Source organism: Dromiciops gliroides, chromosome 2 (genome assembly GCF_019393635.1).
Source record: "Dromiciops gliroides isolate mDroGli1 chromosome 2, mDroGli1.pri, whole genome shotgun sequence".
In the NCBI taxonomy this organism is placed as follows: Eukaryota; Metazoa; Chordata; class Mammalia; order Microbiotheria; family Microbiotheriidae; genus Dromiciops; species Dromiciops gliroides.
Window position 1 is genome coordinate 187,583,274 of NC_057862.1, and position 8,702 is coordinate 187,591,975.

Sequence of the window (8,702 nt, forward strand, 5' to 3'; positions counted from 1 at the left end):
AAATGCCCCACTTGGCATTTGGATCAGGGTTGAGATTAAGGATGGGGGAAGGAGGGAGGGGGGTTGTCAAAGTTGTCTAGAACTTTACAATGCAGTAGCTTGCTTGTGGTGAGATACAACCTTCTAAACAAGCACACAACCGAAGACCAACTAAGCAATTTTTGCTATAAAGTCACTTTCTTTATAACCTTTTTCTGGATATGATTCTCATGGCCTTTCAAAGCCATGGATTGAAATTAGGTACTTAACCATACTGCAAGTGTTGTTCCATTCAGAGATGCCCGGGTCAGGCTAGGAGTTCACCACAGCACAATCAATCAATCAATAAGCATTTGTGAAGTACTAACATGTGCCAAGCACTGTGTTAGGCTCTGGGAATACAGAGACAAAATATAAGAACAGTCCCATTCTAAAAAGGCACACAGCATTCAAATATACCAGGTGTCCAAAAGGTCTTAGTGCAGCTTTCAAGCTTTAATAGATTAAAACCTATACTAAGACTCTGGAAAAAAATCCTGTATAGATTTATTCAAAACACATGCAAAGTAGATGCAAGCTAACTTTAGAAAAGATGGAAGGGGCAGCTAGATGGCGCAGTGGTTAAAGCACTGGCCCTGGATTCAGGAGTACCTGAGTTCAAATCCAGCCTCAGACACTTGACACTTACTAGCTGTGTGACTCTGGGCAAGTCACTTAACCCCCATTGCCTGCAAAAAAAAAAAAAAAAAAAAAAGATGGAAGATTGCTAACACCTGGGGAAACCAAGAGAAACTTCATGCAGAAGGTGGTACTTGATCTAAATCTGGAAGGAAACTAGAGAATCCCAGAGGTACGGGTAAGAAAGAATTTCAGGAATGGGGATAGCCAGGGAAAAGGCATGGAGAGGGAAGATACTGTGTCATGAGCGAGAATCAGCAAGAAAGCCAATAAAGCAAAGCCATAAAATGTGTGGAAGTACTGTGTAATAAAACTATAAAGGTAGGATAAAATCTGGAGTTTATATTTGATCCTAGAGATAAAAGAAAACCACTGTAATTTATTAAGTAGGTCTATGATATTATCAGACCTGAACTTCAGGGAGATTATCTTTTGTAGATGGTTGGAGGACAGATCAGAGTTCTCGGACATTAGAGATAGGGAAACAAATTATAAGACTATTGCAATAGTGCAGGTGAGAGGTAAGGGGCTGAACTAAGGTCATGGCTATGTGAGTAGAGAGAAGTTGACACATATGCAAAAGACATTGTGGACATAGAAACAAGATTTTTCCAATTAATTGGATATATGAGATGACAGGGAATGAGGAGTCCACAATGAAACTGGGTTTTGAAGTGGGGTAACTACAAGTGTGGTAGTATTTTGGATAGTAACAGGAAAATTCAAAAAGAGGAGCAGATTTGGAGTTGTATTTGAGTTATATTAAATTGGAGGTATCTACAGAACATTCAATTCAAAATGTCTAATAGGGAATAGGGGATGAGGGATTAGCCCTTAGGAGCACATTTAGGGCTGGATATAGGATTCATATATAAGAGGTGATCATTGAAAGTTGACTAAGTGAGAAAGTGTTGAAAGAATAGAAAGGCCAAGAAGACACTCTTGGAAATATCCACAGTTAGGGGGAGTAGCATGGATCTAGTGACAGAGACTGAGGAGGGGAAGTAATATAGATAGAAAGAGACCCAAAAGAGAGTCATGTCATGAAAGTACAGGGTGAACAAAGTGTCCAGTAGAGACTGATCAACAGTGTCCAGTGTTCCAGAGAAGTCGAGGAGGAATAGGGAAAGGTCATTACATTTTTAGTTAAAAAATCATGGAGCCAAAGACTGCTTAGAAGGTCTGCAGGAGGGGGCTGCTATCCTGGGACAGGAGTGAAGCCCAACCCCAAGGTCACACTGACACAGATCCAGTCCCAGGCAGACCTTGCCAGAGAAAGAGACCCCTGGAGCCTCTGAATCAGCATCGTCTGGAACTAAGCTCACTGTCTGGTGAGAGGGCTGAGTGGTTGGCCTGGGGAGAGATTAAAGGAGTCTCTTCTGGCACTGAGGCAGAACTTGGGTGTTTCCCTCCTGGGAATCAGGAAGCAGGCTTTAATGACAGTGGCCCAGGTTGGGGAGGGGAGCAGGCTCATCAGAGCTAACAACCACAGCACTGAAAGTTTTGCTGCCTGGTTAATTAGCAAGTTGGCCTGGGTTTATCTATGGACCAGAGAATAGGCCAGGTGAGTGAAGAAACTGCCCCTCCTTAAATACCACCTTAGACCCCCTGAAGCTAAGGACAGTACATCCTGGAAGTAGTGTCCCACTTTAAGAAGGAGTTAAAAGTCAAATAAAAGACTGTCAAGATGAGCAGACAGAGAAAAATGAGGACCATAGAAAGTTTTAGTGACAAGGAAGATCAAGGTACACCCTCAGAAGAGGATAGCAATGTCAGGGCTCCTACATCCAAAGCTTCCAAGAAAAATATGAATTGGTCTCAGGCCATAGAAGTGCTTTAAAAAAAAAAAGGACTTTGAAGATAAAGAGGGGTAGAGGAAAAATGGAAAGAGAAATGAGACTGATGAAAGAGGGTCATGAAAAAAAGTCAAATTTGAAAAGTCAAATTGGCCAAATGGAAAAGGAGGTACAGAAGCTCTCTGAAGAAAATCATTGTTTAAAAATTAGGATTGAGCAAATAGAAGCAAATGACTTTATGAGAAATCAAGACAATAAAGCAAATCCAAATGAATGAAAAATAGAGGGCAATGTGAAATATCTCCTTGAAAAAATAGCTGACCTGGAAAATAGATCCAGAAGAAATAATTTGAAAATTCTTGGACTACCTGAAAACCATGATCAAGGAAAGAGCTTAGACATTATCTTCCAGGAAATTGACAGTGAAAATTGCTCTGATATTCTAGAAGCAGAAGTTAAAATAGAAATTGAAAGAATCCACCAATCACCACCTGAAAGAGATACCAACTCCCAGGAATATTATAGCCAAATTCCAGAGTGGGAGGTCAAGGAGAAAATATTGCAAGCAGCCAGAAAGAAATAATTCAAGTACTCTGGAGACACAGTCAGGATAGCACAAGATCTAGCAGCTTCCACATTAAAGGATTAAAGGGCATGGAATATGAAATTCCAGAGGGCAAATGAATTGGGATTCTAACCAAAAATTACCTACCCAGCAAAACCAAGTATAATCTTTCAGGGGAAAAAATGGGACTTCAATGAAAAAAAGGACTTTCCAGTATTAGTGATGAAAAGATGTGAACTGAATGGAAAATTTGACTCTCAAATACAAGACCCTAGAGAAGCATAAAAAGGTAAACAGGAAAAAGAAATTAAGAGGGATATTAAAAGGTCAGACTGCTTACATTCCTACATGGGAATATGCTACATCTAACTCATAAGAAATTTCTCAGTATTAGGGCAGATGATAGAAATAAATTTAGACAGAGGGCACACGTGGAAATTGATTATGAAGGAATGGTATCTGTAATGCATTTGGTTTTTTGTCTTTTTTGGGGGGTGGTCAGAGTTGGGTAAGATGCCTGGGAATGAACAGTGGGTGAGTGTCTTGTGACTGGGGCCAGATTTGGGCTCAGATCCTCCTGGGTACAGGGTGGGTGCTTTGTCCACTGTGTCACCTAGCTGTCCCATGATGACATCTTTAGGGTAAAATTGAGGGGTGAGAGGACTGCACTGGGGGAGGGAGAAGGGGAGAGGTAGAATGGGGTTTCCCACATGAAAGAAATAGGAAAGGGCTTATGGAGTGGGGGGAGAGACAGAGGAGGAGCAGGGCAGTGAATGAGCCTTACACATCAGAATTGGCTCAAAGACCTTAATCTCATCAGAGTTGGCTCAAGGAGAGAATAACATACACACTCAATTGGGTGGAGTAATCTATTTAACCCTGCATGAAAGTAGGAGGTGAAGGGGATAAGAAGGGAGGGGTGAAAGAAGGGAGGGCAGAATGGGGGGGTGGGTAGTCAGAAGCAAATCCCCTTTAAGGAGGAACAGGGTGAAAGAAGATACTGTAGGGACCAGTTTTTAATTGGGGACTGCTAGCTAAGCAGCTCGTCGCAATATTGGGGAAAGGAAGGAGACCAGCAGCCTCCCTCAAAACAGAACAAGATTTATTTTAACAAGAATGAACTTAAAAAAAAAAACACAAACAGGATCAGTAGGATCAAGGGAAAGGAAATAAAATGGGGAAAGAGAAATTATAATACCTGAAAAAATACCACCACCCAGGAATCAGCTGAAAATATGCAACAGAATGCCTGTCACTTTCCAGCTTCCACCTAGAATGCCCAATTCTCCTCCCCCAAACCTAGAAACACCCCACATAGTCCCAACCAATGGGATGGCTGCTCTGACAGTCACATGACTGCCCTCAATAGGCTTCCAATCATTATAATTTTGCCAGGCCCATGTAAGTGTCAGCGAGTGGTGATGACCTGAGGCACCAGAGCCCTGGCAACGGCTATAACCAGTGGGTGGAGCACCATGCAGTTTGTGGAGCCCCAGGCCAGTGCGTGCTGAGGCATAAAAACCTCAAATAACAATTAATTCTTTACAATACATAATAGAATAAATATCATGTACAAAATGTATCATGTAAAAAATGTACAAAAAAAATCTATATCAACTCTTTGTGGTGGCTAAGAATTAGTAATCAATTAGTAATCAGTTGGGGAATGACTAGACAAGCTGTGGTATATGATTGTAATGGAATATTATTGTGCTATAAGAAATGACAAGCAGGATGATTTCAGAAAAACCTGGAAAGATTTATATGAACTGATGTTTAGTGAAGTGAGCAGAACCAGAACATTGTGCACAGTGACAGAAATATTGCTCTATGAGCAATTGTGAATGACTTAACTACTCTCAGCAATATAGTAATCCAAGACAATCCCAAAGGACTAATAATAAAACATACTATCTACCTCTAGAGAAAGAATTGTTATTGATTGAACAGAGACTGAAGCATGATATTTTGTGTTTTCTTTTTTTACTTGAGTCTTTTTATATAAAATGACTTATAGAGTAATGTTTTACATAATTGCACATGTATAATCTATATCTGATTGCTTACCACCTCAGGGAGGGGGGTAGGTAGGGAGGGAGGGAATGAGAGACAGATGGAATCTGGAACTCAAAACTTTAAATAAATAAATAATATTTAGAATTAAAGATGTGGAAACTGAAAAAAAATTTTTTTAAGAACTCATGGATAACATTTTAGAGGGTGATTTCAGTTGAGCGATAAGGTGGAAAGCCAAACTGCCAGGCAGTTTAGAAGAGATAGAGAATAAAGACAATGAAATCAACAAGTGTAAACATTTTTTTCAAGAGATATGACTGAGAATGGAAGGAAAACTATAAAATAATATACAGGGATGCAGGATCTAGTGAAGTTTTCTTTCAGGATGAAGGAATATGGATGCTTCTGTAGGCAACAGGGGAGGAACTAGAAGAGACAAGAGTAGAAAGAGAGGGAAGATGACAGAAGTAACATCTGCTAGAGATGAAAAGGGATGGAATCAAGGGGATATGTAGAAGGGCTGGCCATGAGGAAGAGAAAGGCCACCTCTTCAGTAGGGAACAATGTCATGGGATGAAGAGGAGAAAAGACCAAGCTAATAGCAAGTGGCTTCATTTTCTTGGTAATATACAAGACAAAAGATACTCAACTGAAAGGAGGGAAAGAGTGATCTTAGAAGATTGAAGAGAGAAGGGCACTCTCTTTCTCTGTAGAGACAACCAGAGATTCATATAATCATTGAATCATGGATTTAGAAGTGGAAGGGGTCTCAGAAGCCATCTAGTCAACCTCCTTATTTAACAGATGTAATAGGGCTTGCTTTATGCATGCCCAGATTTACTAACTTGGAGGTACCATGCTCCTGGGAGGAGTTCCCATCCCATCCTGCCATTCTCCTCCCATATAGCCAGACTATATAACCAGAACAGGCTGCATCTATAAAACTGCTAGACTGGGGACAGCTAAGTGGTGCAGTGGATAAAGAACCAGCCCTGGATTCAGGAGGACCTGAGTTCAAATCCGGACTCAGACACTCGACACTTACTAGCTGTGTGCCCTGGGCAAGTCACTTACCCCTCATTGCCCCTCCCCACCCCCAAAAAAACTGCTAGACTGGGACAATCACTCTTTCTTGCTCCATCAAGAAGATGATCAAAATTCAACCATAGCACATGAACTGACTAGGAAGGGGGTAGTACCTTCCTCCCTGACTTCTCCTTTTATGCCCCAAGACTTGAGGTATTTCTGTTTCTATTCTGTTTTGTCTTCAGCCCCTCCAGACCTAGGAGTTCAAGTTCTGGAAACATTGGAGCCAGGATTCTAGATGGGATGTTGCAATCCACCAGGCTGGTAGAGAAGCCCAGAAAACCTAGCCTGTCTGATACTTGAGCACAAGATGCAGGCAGGTGGGGGGGAGGATGGAAATGGAACTTGAAACTATGCTCTATAGGAACTGAACTAATCATTGAACCTAATCCATTTCTCCTTCCCAGAGACTGAGGTGGTAAAGGATAGATTCAACAATAAGTATTGAGGAATAAGTTTATGTATTTGTGATTATACTTCAAAATATAAAATATGCTGTTGTAAAAGTCAATCTGACTGTTAGTGGTTAAATGGAACTGAGGTGCAGGGTAGCAGAACACCATCAGTGGGAGCTGGAGCCACTGGCAAAGAGCCTGGATATCCCCTCCTCCACCACCACCACCCAAAAAAATCTATTAAGGATACTGGAGAAATCTGGGAAAGGAGTAAAATGTAATGTACCAGGTCTAAAGACAGGCAAGGTAAGGTATCCAATGTTTCATAGATTAGGAAACTGAAAAGGTTGCACTCATTATATTTAACACCTGCATCTCTTTTAGGTCCATTATCCAAACATTACTATCATTTCATGGGAGAGCACTACAACACAGATACAATAGACTTAGTAACACCATTGGGGCCCCAAGGCCAGAAGCATGGAATGAGACCACCAGCTAGACCACCAGAGACCACTCTCTTTCTATTCTCAGAAACTAATACTCATTCACAGATTTAGAACCAAATAAAACTGGAAGGGATTTTGGAGGCCATCCCTAGGCAAGGTAAGTGACTTTTGCTGTTGTAGAGTTGTTTCAGACTCTTTGGGAACCTATTTGGGGTTTTCTTTGCAAAGATATTGGAATAGTTTGCCACATCCTTCTCCAGCTCATTTTACAGATAAGGAAATCAAGGCAAACAGGGTTAAGTGCCTTGCCCAGGGTCATATAGCTGCTATGTGTCTGGATTTGAACTCAAGAAGATGAGTCTTCCTAACTTCAGGCTCAATACTGTGCCACCTAGCTGCCATTAAGTGACTTACCAAACATTAAACAGGGAGTAAGTATGAGGTAGAATTTGAACCCAGCTCTATAAAGCCTGTGCCATTTCCACTATACCATACTGTCTCCTCAATGCAAAAGTCCCTGGGACTCCCCACCTGGACCGCTAGAGTTTCATATCCCCTAATGCCCTAATGCCCTCACACCAACTCCCAGCTATCCTCAGCTCTCAGTTTCTCACTCTCGATAACACTCCCATTCTTCAGAGCACTCAATACTCCTCTTTCCATGAGTTCTGTCAAAAGAACATCCTGATGCTTTTAAAAGTATTCCTCAGGGAATAATTAAAATTTTTGAGCAGCTGTTTCTTTCCATGAACAGCTGTCTGCCTTTCAAGTCCAGTGTCCCCAGAGTCAAACACCTCAGTCTTTCTTTTTGTGCTGAAGCAAGGGAGGGGCAAGGGATGGCAAAGGACCCATCCAATTTCCTCCTGCATTCTCTTCAACTCTTGTTATTGGCTGACTAAACTGTCAATCCAACCAGCCAGGGACAGTGTAACAACCAATTAAGGTGATGGCTGGTTGGTCTGGTGTTGGCTGACAGCTCTGTCAGACAGTGATGTTGGAAGGAAGAGAGAGTTGGAGGATTGGTCTCTTCCTCCTTCAGTAATTTCATATTTTGAAGTACCCCCACCACTCTCTTTGGGACTTCAGCTGTACAGAATGCCTGTGTACAGTCCTCATTGAGCTACAGGAAAATTACTATTCAACACACAAAGAGTCATGCTATACATTACCTACATAAATAAGTATGTGCCCAAGACCTAAATGAAATTAAGCAAAGGATTCCAAATCAACGCAATACCATCTACTGTACCTTTCTACGGTTAAAACTGCTATTTCTAGCTTTCTAGTAATCTTTTTTGATAACAATAATAGCTAGCATTTATGTAGCACATTAAGATTTCCAAAACACTTGCATGTCTTCTCTGACAACAAACCTGTGATGTAGGTGCTATAATCACCCCATTTTACAGATATGGAAACTGAGGCTGAGAAAGATGAAAAAAAGGAAACTGTCTCAGGGAGAATTTGAACTCAGGTCTTCCTGGCTCCAAATCCAGCACTCTATGCACTGCATTCATCTAGCATACTTTTCATATTAAACAGCCCTTGCACAAATGCATCTATTGTATAATGATGATGGTGTTCATAATCGTGACCCACAATCAAATGATGTCTGACTCATCCAAAAAAAGATTACTCTTGTTCTACGTGGTTTTAATTCTCTTCATGTGCAATAACATTCTAATTTATTTGAATATCAGTCATCTGTGTATATTGGGCAGCTAGCTAGGTGGTGCAG